The sequence below is a fragment of the Manis pentadactyla genome, chromosome 4 (genome assembly GCF_030020395.1).
Source record: "Manis pentadactyla isolate mManPen7 chromosome 4, mManPen7.hap1, whole genome shotgun sequence".
Lineage (NCBI taxonomy): Eukaryota > Metazoa > Chordata > Mammalia > Pholidota > Manidae > Manis > Manis pentadactyla.
In genome coordinates, this window is record NC_080022.1 from 32868842 (window position 1) to 32896186 (window position 27345).

The 27345-nt window shown below is 40.0% G+C and overlaps 1 protein-coding gene across 4 annotated transcripts in view; it reads right to left on the minus strand.

The window, feature by feature from the left end:
- Window positions 1-25486, minus strand: part of FOXJ3 (forkhead box J3) — a 164197-nt gene extending 138711 nt beyond the window's left edge. For 3 of the 4 annotated variants that reach the window (XM_036892903.2, XM_036892901.2, XM_057500097.1), the window contains exon 1: window positions 23736-24231. The gene's annotated coding sequence lies outside the window, so the exon portion shown is untranslated. Of the gene's footprint in view, window positions 1-23735; window positions 24232-24277 lie in introns of those variants that run through there. The other variant, XM_036892902.2, reaches the window with a different exon arrangement.
- Between the last annotated feature and the right edge of the window lie 1859 nt (window positions 25487-27345).

Consider the following 27345-nt stretch of genomic DNA (forward strand, 5'->3'; position numbering starts at 1 on the left):
TCATCAGGTGGGCTGTCCCATGGTCTAGACTGGGTAGGTGGAGATACAAAAATGTGGAAAGTTAGCTTATTTGCCTCTTAAACCTAAGTCACATTCTATAATATTCTACAGTATCAGTTTTATCAAAACCAAAGGTAATTCTTCCAAAAGTTGAATTAACTATATGACCTAGCAATTCTGTTCCTAGGCATGTGTCTGTGTATATATACACATATATATAAAATCCTCTTGGGATATTTATACACATACATGTAGTGTACACATATGTACCCCCAAAAGAATTTAAAACACACATTCGTACAAAAACTTGCACATAAATGTTCATAGCAGCATAATAACCAAAAAGTAGAAATAAACCAAATGTCCATCAACTGATGACTGGATAAACAAAATGTTGCCTATCTATATATCCATATAATCCATAATATCCACGTACTATACAATGGAATATTATCCAGCCAGAAAAAGGAACTGTTACATCCTACAACATGGATGAACCTTGAAAGCCTTATGCTAAGTCAAAGTAGGCAAACACAAAAGGCCACACAATGTATGATTCCATTTATATGAACTGTTCAGAATAGGCAAACCCTAGAGGTAGAAAGCAGATTAGTGGTTGCCAGGAGATGGGGCAGGTGGCAGGATGGGGGCAGTGGGGGAGAAGGGGCAGTAGTGACTACTAACAGGTTTTTTTTTGGAGTGATGAAAATGTTCTGGAATTAGATGGTGGTGTTAGTTGTACAATCTTTTAAATAAAAACCTTTAGTATAAAACCACCAAACTATACACTTAAAAATGGTGAATTTTACAATACATGAATTTTTATCTCAATAAAAAACTTATTTTAAAAACAGTAGTATTTCATTTTTTCATCTGCTTTTTGTTTTATTCCTCAATTCAGAACTCAGGGAAGGGAAAAGGATCTTATATACTGAGTCCCCCAAATATCAAACCCCTCCCAATTATTACCATTTACTACCAACTCTGACTTCTAGATATCTTTCTAATCTGCTCTAGCCTCAATGCCTTAGTTTCAGTTTTCTCCATTTTTAATCTAAATTACTACTCTTCAATAATATCCTGAACCCCAGCCTAGTTAACCACCAATCTTCTCCCTACCCCAGCAAATGACCAGCAACATGGAAAGCACACAATAGGCTATGGCTCACAGTGAGGTCAGGAAAATCTCAAAGTGTCCTCCAAATTACAAACTCACATTTCTGGAGCTAACAAGAGTTGAACAATTACATTAACTCATTCACTTACATTCATAATTTATATAACCTAAGGGGATGCCCTTTGAAAACCAACATGCAAGAAAGTTCATGTGAATGATACAACCAGAATATGGGTAGCAAAAACTAGTCATTTACTAATGGGTATACTCCAGTAGAAACTACCATATTATATCCCACCACCAACAGAAGAATACAGAATTCCTTTTAAGTAGCCTTCAAGCATATACTAAAGAATTACAGACAATTCACATTTAGGAAGCAGATGTTTAACAAAAGTTGTATAATACATTACTTGGGAGAAGGTGATAAAAAGGGTCTATGTATTTTGAAAAAGCTCCTAGGTAATTCTTATGAGGCCCTCTTTCCTCTCTCCCACCTACACAGAGATATAATGCATATAATTTACAAAAAATTTATAAACATTCATAACCTTAAATCAAGACCTAGAACAAAATACTAATTGTGACCTTGGGTATACTGTTAACTTCTCTAAGGCTTAATTTCCTCCTCTGTACAAAAGGGAAATTCATGCCTCAGGGGGTGTTAACAGTAGCTTGAATAAAAGCACCATCTTAATACCAGACAAAAGGATTATAAATTTGTTGAAATAAGTGCTAATTAACACTAGAGGTCAAAGAATATTCCTTTTTCTTTTTTTACTTCTGAATTCAGACCTACCTTTGAAAAGACTTGAAAACATAAAATTCACTAGTATCCATGAAGGAATAACCCCTTTGATTAATTGAGCATTATGAATTGTTGTTAATACCAGTAGTCACAGGTAAATAATTATAGCAGTCATGGAAATAGCCTGTTATATAATCAGCCTGGACCGGAGAAATCTCCCAGACGAAGGAGTGAAGGGAGAAGAATCATGCTGAGTGAGTAGCAATCAGCTATTCATCTTAGCTCCCCTAGCTAAACCTGAGGACAATGATGCAGTCTGAAAAAGTGAGATGTGGGAGTCATACGCTCTTAGGAAACAATTAAAATCACGTGAGCATGATCAATTCATCACAGGGTACTACAAGAAAAAGTGAGGCCAAACTTAACATTGGAGAACTCTATTAAGAGGAGAGGAGCTAGTTTAAAAAAAAAACTACAGAAAATTGTACAGGAGATAGCAGCAAATGATTACATGGGGAGATAGGCAATAAATGTTACCAGAAGATGGATATAACCTGAGAAAAGAATATTGGCTTTTAATAGATCATGAATACTACAGAGTGTGTGTTTTGTGGCTATGGAGAGCAAAAATCAGACTGCAGGGGATTTAAGAATTAGGAGAGGGAAATAAAAGTTTAGCTACAAATTGTATAGAATGAAAATAAATGGAAAGTACAGTGAGGTCAAGAAGTCAGAGCACAGAGTAACAGATCAAGAAATCAAGAAAGAATAGTATGTTAGGATTAAAGATGGTGGCATGAGAGGAGAGACAGAGGCTTTCTCCTAAAACTGGATACAATTAGAAAATTTAATTGGCGCAACTAATCCTGAGAGCGCAACAGGAAAGAGGACGCGTCAAACTGCACACACCTGGAGAAAAGAGCAGACCTCAGCGAACGGGGTAACGTACCAGCGCTGTGGCTCCACGGGACCCGAGCCCCTCCCCCACCCCAGCTCACCAGGCGGGAGGAAGACAAAGGGAGCAGGGAGGGAGTGGAAGGCTTGGGACTGCTGAATACCTAGCTCTGGAGATCTGCACTGGGAGCACAAACCTACATTTCATGGTGCTTTCATGAGACTCGCATGACTACCAGGTTGGAAAGTTAATACAGGCAGAGTTCCTGGGGAGACTGGGATTCCGGCTGCTTGAGGAAAGCAGGGATCCATATCTGGCTGCTCTGGGACAAAAACTTATACCTGTGTGACCGGCCCACTGGCTCAGGCAGTGGAGACAGCACAGGAGCCTGGAGGCGGGGAACAGCTCTTTCCTACCCCCAGTACCTCTCCCCTGCAACCCCTGACATTGCTGCAGGGGCTCAGCAGCTCCAGAATAGAGCTTCTGGACTCTAGAGGGCACCATATACAAACATGAAACGCCAAAGGAACCTTGTCCAGAGTAAAATTGTTAATACAACTCCCAAGAAAGATTTAAATGATACGGACCTCGTGACTCTTCCTGAAAGGGAGTTCAAAATAAAAATAATCAACATCCTAATGGAGGTATGGAAAGACATCCAAGAACTCAGGAATGAATTCAGGTCAGAGATCCAATCATTAAAGAACACGATGGAGGGTATTAAAAGCAGGTTGGATACGGTGGAGGAGACAATAAATGAAATAGAAACTAGAAAAGAGGAATACAAAGAAGCTGAGGCACAGAGAGAAAAAAGGATCTCTAAAAATGAAAGAATAGTGAGAGAACTGTGTGACCAATCCAAGCAGAACAATATTTGCATTATAGGGATACCAGAAGAAGAGATAAAAAGGATAGAAAGTGTCTTTTGAGGAGGTAGTTGCTGAAAACTTCCCCAATCTGGGGAAGGACATAGTCTCTCAGGCCATGGAGATCCACAGATCCCCCTACACAAGGGACCCAAGGAAGACAACACCAAGACACATAGTAATTAAAATGGGAAAGATCAAGGATAAGGACAGACTGTTAAAAGCAGCCAGAGGCAGAAATAAGATCACATACAAAGAAAAGCCCATTGGACTAACAAGAGACTTCTCAGCAGAAACCTTACAGGCCAGAAGGGAGTGGCACGATGTATTTAATGTCATGAAGCAGAAGGGCCTGGAAACAAGATTACTTTATCCGGCAAGATTATCATTTAAATTTGAAGGAGGGATTAAACAATTTCCAGATAAGCAAAAGCTGAGAGAGTTTACCTCCCACAAACCATCTCTGCAGTCTATTTTGGAGGGATTGCTACAGATGGAAGTGTTCCGAGGGTTGGATAGCTGTCACCAGGGGTAGTAAAATCATGGTAGGGAGGGTGGACCAGCTGATTGCGAGGCAAATGCAAAATTAAGTTGACTATCCCCAAAGCCAATCAAGGGATGAAGAAAAAGTATAGAATCTGATACCTAATATATAAAGAATGAAGGAGGAAGAAAAAGGAGGAGAAATAGAAAAGAACCTTTACATTGTGTTTGTAACAGCATACTAAGTTGAGTCAAGTTAGACTCTTAGATAGTAAGGAAAGTAACCTGGAATCTTTGGTAACCACGAATCTAAAGCCTGAAATGGCAACAAGTACATACCTATCGATAATCACCCTAAATGTAAATGGACTGAATGCACCAATCAAAAGACATAGAGTCACTGAATGGATAAAAAAACAAGACCCATCTATATGCTGCTTACAAGAGACTCACCTCAAACCCAAAGACATGCACAGACTAAAAGTCAAGGGATGGAAAAAGATATTTCATGCAAACAATAGGGAGAAAAAAGCAGGAGTTGCAGTACTAGTATCAGACAAAATTGACTTCAAAACAAAGAAAGTAACAAGAGATAAAGAAGGACATTAAATAATGATAAAAGGCTCAGTCCAACAAGAGGATATAACCATTATAAATATATATGCACCCAACACAGGAGCCCCAGCATATGTGAAACAAATACTAACAGAACTAAAGGAGGAAACAGACTGCAATGCATTCATTTTAGGAGACTTCAACACACCATTCACTCCAAAGGACAGATCCACCAGACAGAAAATAAGTAAGGACACAGAAGCACTGAACTACACACTAGAACAGATGGACCTAATAGACATCTATAGAACTCTACATCCAAAAGCAACAGGATACACATTCTTCTCAAGTGCACATGGAACATTCTCCAGAATAGAACACATACTAGGCCACAAAAAGAGCCTCAGTAAATTCAAAAATACTGAAATCCTACCAACCAACTTTTCAGACCACAAAGGTATAAAACTAGAAATAAATTGTACCAAGAAAGCAAAAAGGCTCACAAACACATGGAGGCTTAACAACATGCTTCTAAATAGTCAGTGGATCAATGACCAAATTAAAATGGAGATCCAGCAATATATGGAAATAAATGACAACAACAACACAAAGCCCCAACTTCTGTGGGACGCAGTGAAAGCAGTCTTAAGAGGAAATTTAAAGAAGGCATATTTAAAGAAGGAAGAACAAACCCAAATGAATAGTCTAACATCACAGTTATCAAAATTGGAAAAAGAAGAACAAATGAGGCCTAAAGTCAGCAGAAGGAGAGACATAATAAACATCAGAGAAGAAATAAACAAAATTGAGAAGAATAAAATAGAAAAAAATCAATGAAACCAAGAGCTGGTTCTTTGAGAAAATAAACAAAATAGATAAGCCTCTAGCCAGACTTATTAAGAGAAAAAGAGAATCAACACACATCAACAGAATCAGAAATGAGAAAGAAAACATCACAACGGACCCAACAAAAATACAAAGAATTATTAAAGACTACTATGAAAACCTATACGCTAACAAGCTGGAAAACCTAGAAGAAATGGGCAACTTCCTAGAAAAATACAACCTTCCCAGAATGACCAAGGAACAAACAGAAAATCTAAACAGACCAATTACCAGCAACGAAATTGAAGCGGTAATCAAAAAACTACCCAAGAAAAAAACCCCTGGGCCAGATGGATTTACCTCGGAATTTTATCAGACATACAGAGAAGATATAATATCCATTCTCCTTAAAGTTTTCCAAAAAATAGAAGAGGAGGGAATACTCCCAAATTCATTCTATGAAGCCAACATCACCCTAATACCAAAACCAGGCAAAGACCACACCAAAAAAGAAAATTACAGACCAATATCCCTAATGAATGTAGACGCAAAAATACTCAATAAAATATTAGCAAACCGAATTCAAAAATATATCAAAAGGATCATACACCACGACCAAGTGGGATTCATCCCAGGGATGTAAGGATGGTACAACATTCGAAAATCCATCAACATCATCCACTACATCAACAAAAAGAAAGACAAAAACCACATGATCATCTCCATAGATGCTGAAAAAGCATTCGACAAAATTCAACATCGATTCATGATAAAAACTCTCAGCAAAATGGGTATAGAGGGCAAGTACCTCAACATAATAAAGGCCATATACGATAAACCCACAGCCAACATCATACTGAACAGCAAGAAGCTGAAAGCTTTTCCTCTGAGATCGGGAACAAGACAGGGATGCCCACTCTCCCCACTGTTATTCAACGTAGTACTGGAGGTCCTAGCCACGGCAATTAGACAAAAAAAAGAAATACAAGGAATCCAGATTGGTAAAGAAGAAGTTAAACTGTCACTATTTGCAGATGACATGATACTGTACATAAAAAACCCTAAAGACTCCACTCCAAAACTACTAGAACTAATATCAGAATTCAGCAAAGTTGCAGGATACAAAATTAACACACAGAAATCTGTGGCTTTCCTATACACTAACAATGAACTAATAGAAAGAGAAATCAGGAAGACAATTCCATTCACAATTGCATCAAAAAGAATAAAATACCTAGGAATAAACCGAACCGAGGAAGTGAAAGACCTATACCCTGAAAACTATAAGACACTCTTAAGAGAAATTAAACAGGTCACTAACAAATGGAAACTCATCCCATGCTCCTGGCTAGGAAGAATTAATATTGTCAAAATGGCCATCCTGCCCAAAACAATATACAGATTCGATGCAATCCCTATCAAATTACCAACAGCATTCTTCAATGAACTGGAACAAATAGTCCGAAAATTCATATGGAGACTCCAAAGACCCCGAATAGCTAAAGTAATCCTGAGAAGGAAGAATAAAGTGGGGGGGATCTCACTCCCCAACTTCAAGCTCTACTACAAAGCCACAGTAATCAAGACAATTGGGTACTAGCACAAGAACATAGCCACAGACCAATGGAACAGAACAGAGACTCCAAACATTAACCCAAACATATATGGTCAACTAATATTCGATAAAGGGGCCATGGACATACAATGGGGAAATGACAGTCTCTTCAACAGATGGTGCTGACAAAACTGGACAGCTACATGTAAGAGAATGAAACTGGATCACTGTCTAACCCCATACACAAAAGTAAATTCGAAATGGATCAGACTTGAGCGTAAGTCATGAAACCATAAAACTCTTAGGAAAAAACATAGGCAAAAATCTCTTAGACCTAAACATAAGTGACCTCTTCTTGAACATATCTCCCCAGGCAAGGGAAACAAAAGCAAAATTGAACAAGTGGGACTATATCAAGCTGAAAAGTTTCTGTACAGCAAAGGACACCATGAATAGAACAAAAAGGTATCCTAGAGTATGGGAGAATATATTCATAAATGACAGATCCGATAAAGGGTTGACATCCAAAATATATAAAGAGCTCACGCACCTCAACAAACAAAAAGGGAATAATCCAATTTAAAAATGGGCAGAGGAGCTGAATAGACAGTTCTCTAAAGAAGAAATTCAGATGGCCAACAGACACATGAAAAGATGTTCCACATCGCTTGTCATCAGAGAAATGAAAATTAAAACCACAATGAGATATCACCTCACACCAGTAAGGATGGCTACCATCCAAAAGACACACAACAACAAATGCTGGCGAGGTTGTGGAGAATGGGGAACCCTCCTACTCTGCTGGTGGGAATGTAAATTAGTTCAACCATTGTGGAAAGCAGTATGGAGGTTCCTCAAAATGCTCAAAATAGAAATACCATTTGACCCAGGAATTCCACTTCTAGGAATTTACCCTAAAAATGCAGCACTCCAGTTTGAAAAAGACAGATGCACCCCTATGTTTATCGCTGCACTATTTACAATAGCCAAGATATGGAAGCAACCTAAATGTCCATCAGTAGATGAATGGATAAAGAAGATGTGGTATATATACACAATGGAATATTATTCAGCCATAAGAAAAAAACAGATCCTACCATTTGCAACAACATGGATGGAGCTAGAGGGTATTATGCTCAGTGAAATAAGCCAGGTGGAGAAAGACAAGTACCAAATGATTTCACTCATATGTAGAGTATAAGCACAAAGGAAAACTGAAGGAACAAAACAGCAGCAGAATCACAGAACCCAAGAATGGACTAACAGTTACCAAAGGGAAAGGGACTGGGGAGGATGGGTGGGAAGAGAGGGATAAGTGTGGGAAAAAAGAAAGGGGGCATTACAATTAGCATGTATAGTGTTGGGGGGGGCACGGGTAGGGCTGTGCAACACAGAGAAGACAAGTAGTGATTTTACAGCATCTTACTACATTGATGGACAGTCACTGTGAAGGGGTATGTGGGGGGAATTTGGTGAGGGGAGGAGCCTAGTAAACATAATGTCCTTCATGTAACTGTAGATTAATGGTATCAAAATAAATAAATAAATAAATAAAACTAAGCTCTGACTGAAAACTCACCAGATCTTTTTAATATAGTCTGTATCCATCACTTCTCTCAGCCTCCAAGCAAGTAATTTAGGACCAATCCACAGTTAGAAGAGCAAGTTAGATATCCAAAATATATAAAGAACCCTTACAACTCAAGAATAAAAAGACAACACAATTAAAAATGGGCAAAGATTCAGAGATACACCTCAAGGTTTGGCTGCAAATAAAAAGGGAGGGGTGGGACAAATATATAAACAGACATTTCTACAAAGATATACAAATGTCCAATAAGTACATGAATGTTCAACATCATTAGTCATTAGGGAAGTGCAAATCAAAACTACAAAGAGATAGAAAGTCACACCCAACCAGAATGGCTATAATCAAAAAAGACAGACAGAAATAAGTGTTGCAAAGATGTGGAGAAACTGCAACTCATACATTGCTAGTGGAAAGGTAAAACAGTGCAGCCACTCTGGAAAACAGCTTGGCAGCTCATCAAAAAGTTAAACAGATAGACAGTGACTGTAATGGGGTATGTGGTGGGGACTTGATAATGGGGGGAATGTAGTAACCACAATGTTGCTCATGTGATTGTATACCAATGATACCTTAATTAAAAAAAAAAAAAAACAGTTAAACAGTTACCACATGACACAGCCATCAAATCCTAGGGTATATATCCAAGAAATGAAAACATACATCTACAGGAAATCTGGACAGGAATGTTCACAGCATCAGTAAATTAAAATAGCAAAGATGTAGAAACAACCAAATGCCCATTACCTAATGAGTGGGTAACTTATATTAGTAGTTGGGTTATGGATTAGTAGTTAGATTAAATTAGTAGTTTCTTAGGGCTTAGGGGGAGAAGGGGATAGAATGCTAATAGGTGTGGGGTTTCTTTTATAGGGAGAGGGAAATGTTCTAAAATCAGATTGAGGTGATGGTTACACAACCCTATAGATATACTAAACATTAAATTTTACACTTAAATAGGTGAACTACATGGTATGTGAATTGCATCTCAATATTTACTTCATACTTATAAATATTACTTTTTAAAAAGCACATTTAGAACCATCACACACAAATATTATTCTTTTAAGGTCCTGCTTCTTCCCTCACTAGTGCCACAAGACCCTCCTCCTCCTCTAATCCCCTCAGGCTGGAGCAGGAAGGGAAGAGTAAATACTTCACCAAAAGCAACTCTACAAAATCAGACTGAACAAAAATCAAACTGCAAGGGATTTAAGAATTAGGAGAGGGAAATTAGTTTAGCTACAAATTGTATAGAATGAAAATAAATGGAAAGAGACCTTATATTTATAGCCATTATTTTCAAATCTATAACCCCTTGAACCATTCATTAGTAGTTCCAGAAAGTTTGGTTTTTTTGGTGGGCTACACTATTTCCAAACCATACTGTTTTTAGAAGTGCAAATGAAGATACACTTATGGTTCATAGAGTGTATTTAATGAAGATACACTTATGGTTCATAAAAATATTTTAATACTCCTGTATACACCCTGAAAAAACTCTACAGGAAAACCACTGTGCCACTTTCTACAAATCAACTACTTAAGCTATAACCCTTCCTAAAACAAAGCCAGAGCCAACGTCTTGTTATTCTCTAGTAACAGAGGATGAAAAAAAGTATACCAACCAACAATCAGCTTTAGTTTTTAAAGATTATTTTTTAAGAGTAGGAAGTGTAAGTCTGAACTAACTGCCTCTTTACCCTCCATACTTTAGGACTGCTGTCAATAAAACAGGTGGTAAATGTGGGGGAAGGGAGCTTCTTGTTCAAACATTACAGAGCTATAACTTCTTCCAAACCCAAACCTTACTTCCTGCAATTTATGTAAACAGATCACAGGCCATCCTCTTCAGACCAAATCATAACCCAAGCAAATAACACAAGATTCTATTTCTGGGTCTGTCATTAACTCACTAGATAATCCTGAAGCTTCAGTCTTTCCACTTGGCTCAACTGACCCACAATTTCCGGTCCCAAAAATCTAATCATGTGGTCTAATAAAGAACTTTTTCCCAATTTGTAGATTTATTTTTATGGAAAATCAGACAAAGGTATACCGAAATAAATTGCATTAATGTTTAAATCACCACTATTGAATATACATGAAACATGAAAAATTCAAAAGACTGTCCACTCCAAAAAATGTTGAATTCTTCCATTTTAAACTTTTAAAGGTATTCACTAAACAGAGAAAGAATAAGCTTTCAGAAGGCTGAAGGGTTTTGAAACCTTATATTTAAGCTCAGTTATATTTAGAAAACCAAGATGCCACCTCTCTGGATCCTCTATCTTTGTCTTGGGCATTTGACTCATGTGCTTTGCATGGTGTAAGCTCAAAGCAAGAGATCCTACCACATCCCTGAGAAGTAAACTGAACATGTCAGAATGTACTGATTGTCAAGACGAATGACATACTGAAACTGAAAAGATGGGAAGTTAGAGTCTCCATTGCCAGGACTGTTTAACAAAATGAAAATTTTGGGGACCTCTGTGGTCCCCAAAGCCAGTCTAGAAACCACTGCCAACTTTATAAGAATTATTTCTATCCCACCCCTGGAAATCCTGATTCCACAGTCTAGGATGAAACCTGGGATTATGTTAAATAAATGTATCTCAGATAATTCTGATGCACAGCTTAACTATTATTTTAGGAAAAGGACAGCAAAAAGGTTTCATTTGCCAGTTATGCTTGATAGGTAGTGGCTATCTCAACAGCTACACTGAGAAGGTCACATCTAAAAACAAACAGAAATTAGTTTGCCATGGACATATTGTGAAATGGCTCCAGGACTCTCCAAAAGCACTAACTTTCCCAGAATTACACAGGGAAAAAAACAAGATTTCTGCTCTCAAAATATCCATAATCTTGTGTGAGAAATGGAAACTCTACACAATTAAAATTTGGTTTAAAAAAAAGATGTTTGTGCTTTGAAGAATTCCACTTTAGGTAGAGGTGGGAGCTAGCAGGAGCACTGAGTGCCAGGCCAAAACAGTACAGTTTGGATTAAGAGGGAGTCAACTGTGGATTCCTGAGGACATTATAAAAGTAATGTATGAAGAAGATTCCACAGGCAGCATTCCCAGGGTAAAAAGAAAAGCAGAGAATGGCTATATAGGCAAGGCATGACCAACTTGAAGGTCAATCATCTGCTTCATATAGTCTCTACATGCATCCGTTTGGACTACTGACTCCTAGTGGGCCAGGTACATGTCAAATTAACCTTTCTATCTCCCACAATGCCTAGCACACGTTTTGTATGCAATAACTATCCCAAAATGTTTGAACCGCCACAAAGGAAGGAAAATTCTTACAGACAACTTGTCTTGCCAATGGGTTTCAGCCCCGGGCAAGTTCACTATGGATTCAATGTGACCAAAGAAATGACAGTAGAACATTCTTGGGGTGAAAGTGTTATACCCAACTTTTTTTCCATGGTGGCAGGTCAATCACTAACATCTCGTCCACTCAGAGTGAGTCTGCATGCAGCAAGCTGGTCTCCGCCTCTGGGCCTCTCTGCCCGCACAACTGTCCTTTGGGCCTCTCTGCCCGCACAACTGTCCTTTGGGCCTCTCTGCCCGCAGAGCCATTCTCTGGGCTCTCTGCCTGTACAGCTGTCCTCTGGGCCTCTCTGCCTGTAGAGCCATCCCAGTCTCTGTCCTCAGTGCTGCCACCACTTCAGCCTCTGCTCTGCTTTCCTGCAACCTCGCAGCTGTGCTACCGTGTCGTCGTGCAGAGCACTGGGCAGGGCTCTTTATATAGAGTCAGTAACAACATATTGCCCACACATGTGTAGTGAGCTAGCCAACCAGGGTCAGGTGAGAATCCTGGCCACAGGAACCTTCATTTTATCCACATACCTCAAAAGGAACAGTAACAGAACTTGGTAGAGACGTGAAGAGTCAAAGGAGTGGGTGGAATGAAATGACAAAAAGTAATGGGGGGGCTGTGTTAGGTTAAAAGAGACAAGAAACATAACCAATTATAACATTTAGACCTTGTCTGGATCTTGATGCAATTAAAAACCAACTGTAGAAAGACATCTTTAAACTGAGGACATTTTATGATGAACCAGATATTCAAATACCTAGGGAATATAGTTAGTTTTGTTAGATAAAGTTATAGCATAAGATTATGTAGGAAAATGTAATGTCTACCTCATTTAGAGATGCACACTGAAGTTTCTAAAGGTAAAAGATAATGTCTATGATTTTCTTTAAAATACTTAAGAAAAAAGGAAAACAGTTGAAACATGTGGCAAATAGCTTAATAAAGGTTGAATCTGTGATAGTTACACAGGGATTCATTATATTTGATCTATTCCTGAGTATACTCAGCAGTGCAGTTGGGCTTTCATGTTACTTGGTCAACTCCAGTATTGAACAATTAATTCTCTTTTTCTTTCTGAGATTTCAAGAAGCTTAAGAATGACTAGTACTTCTGAGAAAACAGCCTAGACTCAATCAGAAGAAAATGGCATTCATTTGTTAACTCTACCAGTAGGAAATCTCTGACTCTACTCAAAGAACTTCTTGTAAATTAATATGAGAAACTGAATATGAGCCAGGAGAATGACTCAGCTGCTAAAAAGAAACAAAATACAATCTTAGGCTTCATTAAAAGCACAGCACCCAAATCAAGGAGGGTAGCAATCCTATGTACTCTTCCCTGGTTAGTTCACAACCGGAGTATTGTTCTGTTCTGAGCACCACATTTTAGGAACACTTGTAAGCTAGAATGCTTGCAGGGAGGAGTACCAGACCAGTGTGGAGTTTAGAAGCCAAATGTCAAGCACAGAATGACTGAAGAAACTAACTGGGTGTCTTTTGTATGAAGAAGAATTTCCCAACCTTTCATGTCACCTCTACCACAGAGATTCCAGTGTAGTATTTTCTAAAGAATTTCAAGAGTTGTTCAAAGTCATCCCATAGTAAAATAAATTTGAGATGAGCACTTTTTCCTCTAGAGGATTTATCAAAGTGTTCAATATCCTAATTTGTTTTGTGACTCTTCAAGAAGTGGATATTCATTATTTCCCAAAGGAGACCATTTATTCATTCATTCAGCAAATATTTACTGAGCCCTAATTTTATGCCAAACACTCCTCCAGGTGCTGAAGATTCAACAATGAATATTTTAAATATACTGGAGGACAGTTTGTAAAAGAGCCAACCTGGGCTTCTGCTGCTCCTCTAACTTGCATTGTGCTTACTCATCTACAGATTTTTTATTACGCTTTCAGCCTGCAATGCCCCATCACTAATCTTAATTCAAATGTTATCTCCTCTCTGACACTTTCCTGATCATCATAAGCAGAACTCTCTTTTCAACAAACCCATGGCTTTCTTTGTATCAATTCTTTGCTAACAGACTACACCTCTAAATTACCTTTGGATCTCTCACAATGCCCAGGACAGTGTCTTGCATAGGTAGGTGCTCAAGAAATATCTGCTGAATGAGTAATCACATTCAAATACTTGAAGGGTTATCTGGTTAAAGAAGGCAAATTAGGTCTCTACTGTTCCACAGACGGAGGACTAGGAAAAAAAGATGACGTTAGAGGCAAATTTTCCCTCATTTAGAACTAACAACAAACAGGCTACCTTACAGCGATCAAGGACTGCAGGTGTTCTAAGAGTAGCCAAATGACTCCCTATCAAGTGTTTTAGTGGAAATCTCACAGGCCTGAATAAAGGATTAACTCTTAAGACTCCAGGAACTGCTATATATCTCATTATATTAGACAAAATGTAATTTCTGATACATTGCTATCAGCGGTAAATTCTTAACATTATGCTTAATCATGAAATATCCTTTCATTTACTAGTGTAATGAATATATGATGAGTATGATACCTCATGTACAGTACTAAATTGAGAGAATAAAAGCAGAAAGACACTGTCTTCATCCCAGAAGAACCAATACAAGGTTTCTTAATTATGCTCCCAAAGTAAATCTGATGTAAACATGAATGCCTGGTCATCTACCTCAGTAAGAAATGCTCCTTATATGAGGGAATTCTTTAGATCAATGATTTTCAGTATTTTTCAGTAAGAGAAATAACTATGAAGCTATCAACTTCTCTTAAAGACATCTACCCACACCACTAAAGGCATTAAGTACAAAAACAAGCTAGTCATTCCACCTTTTTAGTGAAAAACTAGAAAACAGAAGAAATCCCAGGATACCTCCATATGGCAAGGGAATCTCTGTGATGTCCTCCCAAACTAAAAGCTGTAATCATTGCCGATAGGGACTCTGTCTTTTACTTGTGTCCGCAATATTTTATACAGTGCCTAGGACACAGCAAATGATAATGAGCAAACAAGTGAGAAATTAATGAGTCCAATGTCCCTGGACAAAAACAGTACCTTAAAGAAGAAGTAACAATTTGGTTTTTCTTACTAAAAACCTGCCAAGGAAATGGAAGCATATGAAGATCTTTGAGTCTACTTTTCATTATAAATCAGAGTGCTATTTTTAGGTCAGGGCGCTATTTATTGATAAGTAATTGCTTTAAGTAAACCTAAGGTCTTGGTTGTTCCTGAGCGACTAAAACTAATTTCTTGATCAGGAGAGCTACATGACCAAATTCTAATGCAAAGAAAAACCCAAAACACTTAATACAACCACAACTTGACCCATAAGATTATCATCAAATAATTTATCAGACTGATTAGAAAGCAAAAATACTTAAGCACCAAGTTGAAGAACTGCTCTTCAAAAGTGCTGATTAACATTTTTCCAAATTCTTACTTGAACCATAAAAATCATAAGTTTATTTTTCCAAACTATAAAAATGATACATGTCCGTTGTAGAGAACTTAGAAAATATAAACAGTTTCAAAGAAGAAAATAAAGACTACCCACTGTGATGCTTTCTCCCCCAGTGTTTTTTTCCTATGCAGTTAGAACTCCTTTATAAACTTGTCACTCTTCCTACCCACAACAGATTCAAACTAAGGCAAGAGACAACAGATTCACACTATGGCAGCAACCCAAGCACCCTCAGTAGGATCATATTCCAGGTACAATTTCTCAATGTCTCAATTTTATACATGGGCACTTTCATAAAATAACACTAAATCTGCTATTTGGTAATCCTTAAGTTTCCCTTGTGATTCCATCTCCTCCCCATCTCCAAAATTCTATGAAGAATGCAAGTTTGAGTAAAAACACATCCAATGATTGGAAATGGACTCAAATTTAACAAGGGAAGAGGTTGCTCCCTATAGTTTTATATCCCCTAGTCTGATATTATCACAAGTTTTGCTCCAAGTGGTCCAGGTCCTTTGCGGTCCATTACCTTTAATTCCTACCTCAAAAATCCAAAGTACATTCTTCCTAAGAACTTGTCAGTTTTCTACTAAAGAGTAGAAGACTACAAACAGAATGAGGGATCTGGGTCCTTTCTGTTCTCCTACTAAATAACTGGGTGACAACTAAGTCTTAGCTTGTATCTCATTTTCTCCATTTGTCAATAGGAATATTACTTGTCCTACCTATAATACAGGCTGTTGTGAGGTTCCAAAATCCAACAGATCAGAGAAAATCTTTTCAAAAAGTATTATTCAAATGTTAAGATGGAAATCATTCCAAAACATATTTGCCCTATAATAAATATTATAAAAACATGACTTCCCTGATATGCAAAGATGCCATTTCTGATGGTGATCGCTGTCCATGTATATAGATGGTGGAACAATACTGTCAGTAGCTGCTTACACAGGGTAGACAGGTAAAACATTTCATAGATTCACAGACCACCCACATTAGGAGAAACTATCCTGCCATGATAGTTTGCTCCATCTTCATTCAGAAGAATCAACTGCTCCTGACTGCAGCATATTTGAGTATCATGTCTGTATTTCCCAAAGCTCGACAGCCAATGACAAACTTTTTATTTTTAACAATTTAATAAGCCTCCATGTACCCACTAGCCAAAAGCTAGGATCTTAGTAACTATTTCTGCCTTATCACTCTCCCCTCCCAATCCCATTTCTCTGCATGCAAACAGAATTTTAAATTGCTATTAGTGATTTCTAGCAGTCTCCCCCATGTTCATCTTGCTCAGAAATCTATGTTTCAACGCACAGTTAGGCCAGATCTCAACCTTAGGAAAAAGCCGATTCCAACTTCATAGATCTTTCATAAGGTCATGTCAACACCACACTCTTACCTACCAATCAAAAGATCTGTATCTTATTTCCTTGATATCACCATACCACTGGGCAGGACTCTGCCAGATAGGAGATCAGTTACAGTTTTTAGCTTTATAGCTCTGTACTCCAGGTGAAAACTTTAGCTAAAAGTCAGTTTACCTGGCTTTTACCTGGCTTTTACCAGGATCATCAATGGAATCAGTCAATTCTTCAATGGAATCCATGACCCCCTCTTGGAGTTGATGACAAAATAGCCAATGCTAAGGTTTAAATATTTGTGCCCCCAGCCCCAAAAGCACTCCTATGTTGAAATCCTTACTCCCAAAGATGTCAGTATTAGGAGGTGGGGTCTTTGGGACATACTTGGGTCATGAGGGTAAAGCCTTCCTGAACGGGATCAGGGTCTTATAAAAGAGGCTCCGGGGAACCTTGCCCCTTCTGCCATGTGAAGACACAGCAAGACGGTGCAAGGAAGGGAGTCCACAACAAAAGGTGACCGTGCTGGAGCCTTGACTTTAGACTTTCCGGTCTCCAGAACTGTAAGCAATAAACTTATAAGGTACCCAGACTGTGGTAATTTTGTTATAGCAGCCCAAATGGACTAACACAGCCAACATGCTGGGTCTCTAGAGACTCTCTAAAAACTTCCACCCAAGGACTTTCCCCTCCCCAAAACTGTTAGCATTCAACTCAGAAGAGAATTCTCTAAGACTACATTCTAACAATAGTTCCTCTTATTGCATTCCATAAATTTGAGTCCATTACAGACTACTTCACCCAGTGATGATGGCAAGTAAGTAAGGGCAGTGTTAATGTAGGTCTGATGACATCAAAATAAAATCACTTTAGATTTATGGCAACAAGGGTGGTTAGTAATAATTTTTAGAAACTAGGCTTATTAATGGTGTCAAAATAAGAGTTCTTATTGACTATGGTCTTAATTATCTTATACCCATATTTATCCTATACTGTGTATTGTTACAATACAGAAGTTTGACTCAACTCTCAAATGCTTTTTGTTTCAGTTGTTTTCTTTCAATTCTATAGAAAGTAATAACCACTTTGTAAGACACTACATTCTCAGGTTATGAGATGATATGTCAAGTAGAATAGCAGCCAAAGGTACCTAACTATAAAAGGTTACTGAAAATAAGTAGAATGCCATTGCTATAAATATAAATACAACATCTGGTTCCATATAACAAAGCTATTTCCATATCCCAACAGATGGCCCACAGTAATAATGCTTTGCTAATCTGGTTATAACAAATTCTATTAAATCCAAAATCCTGTATAGCAGATGCCTTTTCCAATTTCAGTGTAAATCAATCTCTTTAACCAAAACATTTTGCTTTGGTTCTAGTTATTTGTGAACTAAAATCCAGTTTTGTCAATTAAGGTCAAATTTTTTGACAGTTGTTATAAAATGCCATTGTAGTGTTTTCTGGGTTTTGGGGTAGAGAAGTTAAGAGTATCTAAGACTGAAAGACTAACTGTTTAAAATGGAAAACAAAAATTCACAGTTAAAGGAAAGCTGAGGAGAGGTGAAAGTGAGCTTTAGCAGTCTCAAGCCAAGGGTTCTGAACAGTGTTAATGTGGAAAGCTAAGTGACTAAACATAGCTGACAGTGAAGAGCACTGAAAATAATGCGATTTCTGAGTTGAAAGGCTATTAAGCAGGGGCAAACAAAAAACTGTACCTGAAGGTCTATACAACATGTTTCTCTGTACACTACAGTATGTGGGTGCAAGGTCAACTTAATTTTGCTCTCTGCCTCCCCAACTACATTCAAAATCCAATCTTCATATTCTGGTCATGTCCTTACTTGAAATATTACCATCTATTAATTTATAACACAGTAAACACTGCAGTGTAGTTATTAAGAGCCACTGACTTCTGAAAATAAACTGCAGGGTTCAAATCCTGGCTCTTTCCATCCCTAGCTATATACCCTTAGGCAAGTAACTAAATCTCAGTGTGCTATTCCCTCATCTGTAAGATTTTGATGATAAAATCTACCCTTTAGGATTCTATGAATAATAAATAAAAACTATTTATAATACTTCTGAGGCCACAGTAAGGCCTCGGAAAATATTAGCTATTATTATTACCACTACTATCATCATTATCACATTAATCCCTACTAAAGTTCTGAAACAGCAGAAATACAAAATGACTTATCTAAATCAAAAACAAGTGACGAATTTGGTAAGAAAAATCTCTTCACTTTAAATCCTAACAAATATTAAAGTTACTGATTCCCTAAGAAAGGGGATTTCCCAGTCCCTCTAATTCTCCAGCAATTCACACACAGATCCTTTAAGTTAAAATAGCACAGAGTAGTGGAAATGGCAAAGAAAATGAAGATCTAATTGCTCCATCACTGACTTAAGTGTGCAGTCTCGGGCAAGTCACCTAATCTAAACTTCAAACTGCTCATCTTAAATGCTTTGCTTACATCACAGGGTTGTTTTGAGATCAAATGAGATACGATATGAGAAAACATGTACATCATAAACACACTGTATGAATGGCCAAGGACCACATCTTACTTGTCTTTATATCCCCAATGCCTAGAATACTCTCAAGAAAAAGCCATAGAAGGAGTAGAATTGGCAGAGTGAGGATTAAGGTTAAGAAAGGGAAGGGTTTTTAAGAGTAAGAAACCCAAATGTCCATCAACTGATGAATGGGCAAATAAAAGGTGGTATAGCTAGCTATACAACGAAATAGTATTCAGCAATAAAAAGGAATGAGATAGTGGTATATACTACAAGATGGGTAACCCTTGAGATTTTATGCTAAATCAAAAAAGTCAGACACAAAAAAACCACACATTGTATGATTCCATTTATATGAAATGTCCAGAATAAGCAAATCTATAGAAATGTTAAGTACTTTCATGGATGCCTAGGACTGCAGGGGAGAGGGGAAATGGAAAGTGACTTCTAATAAGTACAGACTTTTTTGGGGGGGGATGATGAAATGTGTAAGGATTGTGATGATAGCTCCACAACTTGGTGAATATACAATTAAAAACCACTGAATTGTAAACCTGAAATGGGTGTAAGGTACAGTATGTGAATTACACCTCAATAAAACTGTTTAAAATAGAGTAAGAAAAGTCTTCAGAACCACTTAAGTATTAAAATCACACAAGTTTCTTTTTTAAAGAAACAAAGTAAGTTTTCTGATATTTGAGTAGCTCTAACATGGGGACAAGAATGAGCCTGGAGGAAAACATCAGGAGAAAATACCAAGAATTACCACACCGAACTATAATGCCTCTACAATCGTTCTGTAGAAAACAAACCTGGCATGTATTCTTAGCCTTCCTTTCAAAATTCTCTCTAAGGTTAAGTTACGCCCTGGTTCTAGTTCAACAGTTTTTCATCATGATCACTGTTTCTGAACTTCAAGACTATATTTGATACTGTCAACCACACTACCCTTCCTATCCTTGGCTTTTGGGACACTGATAATTCCTGGTTCTTCTCAGAAGAACCATAAGGCTACCCATTAGCCTTATAATGTTACCCAAAGTTCCAAGTCTCAAAGCTCTTTCACCACCATACTACTAAATGCTCATCTACTCACATTTTTTTTTTTTTTTTACCATTTACAGCCCTGGTCAGTGCACAATCTACATTTCATCTCTATTCATTTCATAGCGATGTGCTACAGATATATCAGTATTTCTCTTAAGTCAATTCTTGATTAACTTTATTAAAGCTGGGAAGCAGTGGTGTGAGTCAAACAAAATAAGAAATCCCTATGCTATGCTACTTCTATGCGGCATACTTTTTTCTTCTGAATAGATCTGTTTTTCTAATAGTTTTACTTAGATTAATACTAAACTAGTCTGCATTTCCAGAGCCTAACCAGCAAGGAGAGAAAGCTATCAGGAGCAACAAGTGAGTAGCCTGCTTTCAAAAACCCGATTGTACACAAATCTAATGCTGCCTGTAACTAGCCTTTTAGTTAATTTTCCTTCACAGTGATGCTTTCTTTCCTAATTTCTCCACTTTAATCAGCCATCCTTCCAGGATTCTGGGCTTTAATCTTTTAATGTTGTATATTTCTCTCTTCCCTTTGCCCACAATTCAATCACCATCAAATTAAAATTAATTTTTACTCACATATTTATATTCTATACATTCTTTCTTAGGACAGTATAATTTAATGACAAAATGCATAAACTCAAAGGCTGGTTTGCCTGGGTTCAAATCCTGGCTCTGGGGCATACTCTCTGCGGGATTTGGGGCAAGTTACTTGACCTCTCTGTAACTCAGCTTCTTCATAATAATAATAAGACCTTATTATTAAGATTTGATGAACAAAATACATATAAAGAGATTATAACAATGCCTGGCATACAGTAAGTACTCAATAAATGTTAGCTATTCTTTTACTGCCATAACCATTTCCTTACGTCAGACCATTATCTTACTCCTGAAATACTCCAAGAGCATTCTAGTCAGTCTCCCCACTCCCAGGTTAATACAAAAACTTTCCTCAGGAACAATATGCATCATCTACTTCCTTTCTTTAGAACCCATTGTGGTGGGTACCCCATCAACCTAAACACTATATCCTTCATCGGTTCTACACCAATACCCCCTCACCAAACCTAAACTAATTTATTATTATTCAGCAATACACATTCTTTGTGCCAGTCAAGCTGCTTGATCTTTTCTAGGCAGCCACTACTCTGTCTATGCAAACATACCTTCACTCTTCTGGAACGTCTCTCTCTTTCTTTCACCTTTGCCTACCCTTTTCATATCTCACTTAATCCTTTGACTTTGGTTGCACTGTTATCCAAACCAGGAGTCTGAAGCTGCTTAGTAACTATGAATGACGTATGTTACGTGTTCCCCCAACAGAAGTCAAAGCATTTGAAGAGACCACATATTTTACTGTCTGTGTCTCTTCATACAGACTACTTAATACACAGCACAGTATTCTGCATAAGTACACAAATGCTGACTGAATTACTAAAAAAAAGCCTTAATGTATCAGAACATTCTCTTTTCCACTGCCCCACCCAAATAAATCTATATTTAAATATTTTTATTTTACACAGAAGAATATACTAACAATTATATCAATTAAAAGAAAAAAAGACAAAAATATATCCAAAGAGAATGCACAATGCAAAAAACAAAATCAAGAAAAAATGAAGATGCTGGCCACTTTGGAATCTAAAAAGTGACTTCAAAATATTAAGATTTCATCCACATTAATGAACCAGAAAGTGCCAAAATAAACATGTCCTGAACTCCATCCAAAAAAAACCTTAACAAAAGCATGAGTTCCCAGTGTCTTCAGCAACACAAAAGCAAGAACAAGATTCACCTCAACTCTAAGACACACAAAAAGAAAACCAGGAACACTCAGGTTTATCTAAAAAATTAAATTCAATTACATCTATGTATGCTACCCCAACAGAAAAACGGAGAGGAGTTACTGCTTTACTATAAATATTTTCTAAGGTCTAGAAGGAATACAAGGCTTCTCTCACTGTTTCTGTGGCCTGTTCCCTGTTAAGGGAGCAAATGTGGTCACAAAAAGAGCAAAACACAGCAAGATGGAAACCTTAACCTGGAAGAGACATTAAGGGAAGAAACTACTCAAAACACGTTTCAAAACCAGTTTCAAAGACCAGAGAACGCAATGATACTCAATAGAAAGAGGAAAAGTGAAATAAAAAGAGCTCCACGCACGGACTCGGTGACTACCTAGTGCTGCCTGGCAAGTAAAGAGCAATGCATGTTAACACTTTCACTACACACACAATTGTTTCACTGAGAAACAAAATAAAAGCAAAAATAAGTATCAGGAATAGACAAAAAAAAAAAAAAAAGGAAAGATGTCCACCAATCTCTAAGTCCCTGGCCGGCCAAGCTAAGCTTAATCAGGAATCCAACCAGGCACAACAAAAACATGGACTGCACAACACAGAAAAAGAAAAACCTTCGCCATCCATATGCACAAAAACTGGAACGGAGACGTGAAAACTGTACACCTCAGGGCATCAAGCAGCAGCAAGAGCTCACTCTCTCTTTAGGATTAAGCAGTAAATAACAAGAGCAGCTAAAGCCAGAGGAGGTAAGATGTCAATGAAACTAAGCCCTATTATGTCCCCTACTGGTCTCGGTTTCAGAGAGTACAACTCTTGGTTATTTCAGTTAATCATCATCAGTCGGCCTCAGCAAAGGAAACTGACCCTAACACCTTCCACGCCACCCGGAGGAAATCACATAGGAAAAGCCACCGCGTTAACCTCCCTTCTCACCAGCTGCAAAAATGGAGGGGGGGCGGGGAGAGACACCCTACCACGTGGGCAGGATGCAATACACACAGGACAGCAACACGGTTGCAGGGAAGGGCTGCCCCTGCCCTAGTGCCGGCAGAGGACACGGCGACAGGTCTGGGTGGGAACTCAGGCCCCTGCCCGCACCCCCGCACCCCGAAGGGTACCCCCGAAGCACGAGAGGCCCGCCAAGCCGGCCGAAAAACACCCCTAAGCTTGAAGGGAAAAAGCCGCACCGTGCTGGGGCAGGGGCTCTCCCAGGACCGGGCGGCAGGTCACGGAGGGGACAGCCCCTGTACGAGGGCGCGGCGCCCCCGGGAACCTGGCCGGGCACCCCCAGGCGCCAGCTGGGGGAGGAGCGGGAGGCGCGGAGCCGCCGCTTCCCGGCTGAGGGGCAGGAGCAGCTGAGAAGCGCCGTGGGGGAGGCGGGACGCAGCCCTAGCCGCCCGCCGGGCCGCGGCCGGGTCCCAGTCCCCCGCCCCGCGCGCGCCCACCCCGCAGCAGTGCCGCGACCGAAAGAAGAGAGAGGGCGTCTCTCGGAGGACTGCCCGGGTCCCGGGAGATGCCCCGGCCCCGCCTCCCCGCCGTCCGCCCCGGCTCGGCTGCCCCGGCGGCGGGGGCTCACCTCTGGCTGTGCAGGCCGGACGGCCCGGCCGAGCTCCCGGCCGCTGAGTATGTCTCCTCCCCCCGGGTAAGATCCCAACTGCGCCTGGAGCGAACGGCCGAGGCCCCAAGCAGCGCCGTGAGCGGCGGGAGCAGCGGGAGCAGCCAACATCCGGGGCCGCGCACCCGGAACTACTTTCCGACCTGCTCCCGCTCCCGCTGCCGCCCCCGCCACCACCCCGCCTCCCGCGACGTCGCTGCGCCACCGGCACGTCGGCAGTGGCGTCACGGGCCCTCCGCGGTCATGGGTGAAGATGTGCGCGGATCCCTCCGCTGGGACAAGTAGTGCCCTGGGACTCCCCGGGGCTCAACCTGCTCGCAGCTCTGAACGACATGGGGTCTCTGCGCCTCAGAGTGACGACTGAGAGGAGTTGGGGCGCGGGAGCCGCTCTATAATTGAGGACTGCAGGTCCCTGCGGCTTTGGATCCTGCCCATGGATTCCAGGGGCCTGTACTCCAGGGGAACGGCGCCTCGTGACCTTGCCCCCGCCCCCGGCTCCTCACCATAACTGCAGGCACCTTGGCCTCCAGGAAACCGGACTGCTTTTCGAAGTTGGCACACCTCCGGTTTCACAGGCTCCAGCGAAGGCACCTCGGACCATCAGGACACCCTTACTTTCAGAACTTTACAAATCCCCGTTTCTAGACCCATCTCTGCTGAGACCTTTACCGTGTCTTAGGCTTGGTTTCTTTTTTAAAGGAGTAGGAATTCGAAAGGCACTTCTGAGTCTAAAGTAGCTACTCAGACTATGGTCCTTGCTATAAACAGGTGGAGCGTTTAGAAGGGCAACTTTTGAACTTTGGAGTTTACTTCTACGTCAGTCTTCACTGATTTCTTTCTCCTATTAGCACTGCCAGCCTGTCCTGTAATTTCACACCATTACATTCAGACCTATTGCTGTCATTCGCATTAGTCATATGTATAGCAGCAAGTATGCTTTTGAACTTACAGTAGGTGCTCGATATGAGTACTCAGGTATTTGTTAGATGAATCCGAAATTCACTGGATGAAAGAAAAAGGACAGAGGCCTGAGTGAACTGGCCCTGGGAACCTTTTTTGATGTAGTCTCAGGGATCAGACAAAGAGCTGAGTAACCAATTCCTTCAGCAAACACTGAACACCTTGCCATTTGTCAAGCATTTCTAGGCACTAGGAATTAAAAGTACTCCTATATTCCTTTTCTATATAAGACTTAGCAAGATTATTAAGATTAAAAAATTCACTCATCCAACACATACTTGCCAATAGCTACTAAGGTTGTCAGGCACTATTTCAGACCTTGGAATATATCAGTGAACAGAAGAGAGAAAAAGGGAAAGAAAATATCCTTTGGTCTTGGAGCTTACGTCTAATAAGGGGATAAACATAACAAGAAAATTATTTGGTTACGTTAGAAGGTATTTAGTGCTGTGGGCTAAAATAGACCAGGTAAGAGGTCTCAGGAAAACTGGAGGAAGTGGATAGGAAGGGTTTTTTGTTTGCTTTTTTAACATCAACCATTTATTCATCAATGATATTTTCATTCAATACTTCACTATTCAACTAATACTTAAACAGAACGGCATGTTGGTGTGGTAAAATTGTAACATTTCCAAAATACCTCACCTGGCTTTAGTACATCTGCATATCAACAGGCGCTCAAGGATGGAAAGAAGTATGGCTTTAGGGCGGTTGCATCATTCCTCGGGCGTGGAGAGAAGTTCATCTCCATATCAACAGATTTTAAACTTTATTTCTCCCTTTGACTGATTTCCATTTTAGAGGTATTTTGCCCTGGGATTTCCTTTCCCCAGACTTACATCTGGCACAGTCGGCAGGACTCCTTTGAACTCGAAATCTGTCATAATGGGTGCGACTTTGGGGAGGGCTGCCCCTAGAAATGATGGGGAGAAGTGGCGCTCACGCTGAGGACGTGTGTCTATGCTTGTGTGGTCGTGGAGGCGCCACTACCGCTGCTGGCCACATCGACCCTAGCCCGTGGCCCAAGCCTAAGGCTACTGCTGCTGCTTCTGCTACCGGCCAGAGCCTGGTCACAAGTATGGAAAGAAGCAGAGGTCTAGGTCACCTTGATAGAGAAGCACCTGACTCCTGTGTACCACGCCCTGCTGGCTACAGAGCCCATCGCTGGAACAGCTCTGACCAAGCTAATAACCACCTATCCCATCGCGGGGTGGGTGAGAGACTGGACCCAAAGGCTACAGAGTGGCGTGGCACAGACACCTACCATATATCATGTGACTGGCCATTTGCCTTTGGCATCCCCAGAGAATAATGAAGGAGATGCATTGGCCCAAGTGTGCTGACTAGAAGGAAAGCCTGCCTCTGATGTGGCCCAATGGCTATGTCAACATTTTTTGCACACGGGGCAAAAGACAATGTGGGCTGTAGCCTGTCGGTGGGGCTTGCCATTGACCTTTGAAGAAGTCAGCCGAGCCCTGAAGGAGTGCCCTGCATGTTGTGCAGATCAGCAAACCACCAAGAGGGACCTAGAGCGTTTCTGCAGCCTATGGCAGGTCGCCAGTGATTGAGAGTGATCAAGGCACCCACTTTATTGGACATGTGTTGCAAGGATGGGTGCAGCAATTAGGAGTAATATGGACAGGGCCCTGTACATTTCAACACATGGACTGGCGATGGCTGGCTCTTTTGGCACCTTGAGGAAAAGGCCTGGAAGCTGGCCTCCTGTGTATTCCTGGGATAACAGCAAAGTGATTCCCCACAGTCACGGTTATTTGTTTCTACAGTCCTTGTGTCCTGGATGCGCCCCCTGGCTGCAGCTGCTGCATGATGGCTGGAATGGACGAGTTTTGGACTCAATCTGCATGGGACTTTGAACCTAGCTGAATCCTCTAGCTTGAGAATTATCGTGATTGTGTTGCTGTTGTCAAGAAAAAAATGCTTAAAGAGAGGCTTGACTTTGTCTAATGTTTGGTAAAAGTTTTGTTAGTAATCTAGCATGGTTGTTAGGAATGAGTAAACAACTGTAGGAAGTAGTAATAATTGTCAAGAAAAAAATGCTTGAAGAGAGGCTTGAGTTTGTCTAATGTTTGATAAAAGTTTTGTGAGCAATCTAGCATGCTTGTTAGTAATGAGTAAAGTGTAGAAACAGTTTGTGCTTAGTGAGAGATTGTGCTGTAAAGTACATTTACTTAATGTGCATAGGCTGAATCCTCTGGCTTGAGGATTATCAAGATTTTATTGCTGTTGCTATTGTATGTTATTAGATTGGTTGGAAGAGGGGTAATGAGTAAATTTTAAGGTGAGATTTCTGGAGGGGTAGCCTGTGGGTAAAATTGTAACATTTCCAGAATATCTCTCACTGGGCTTTAGTACATCTGCATATCAACAGGCACTCAAGGGTGAAGAAAAGTATGGCTTTAAGGCATTTTCATCATTCCTCAGGGGTGGAGAGAAGTTCATCTCCATATCAGTGGTTAATTACCTGGGCAAAGGAGGGCTTATTGGTACCTGAGAGGTGAGGAGGAGGGCCAGTTTTGCTTCTGCTAGGGCAGGAAAGAGAGAAGGGCCCGGACTGTAGTTTGTAAGCAATAAACGGATTTTAAACTTTATT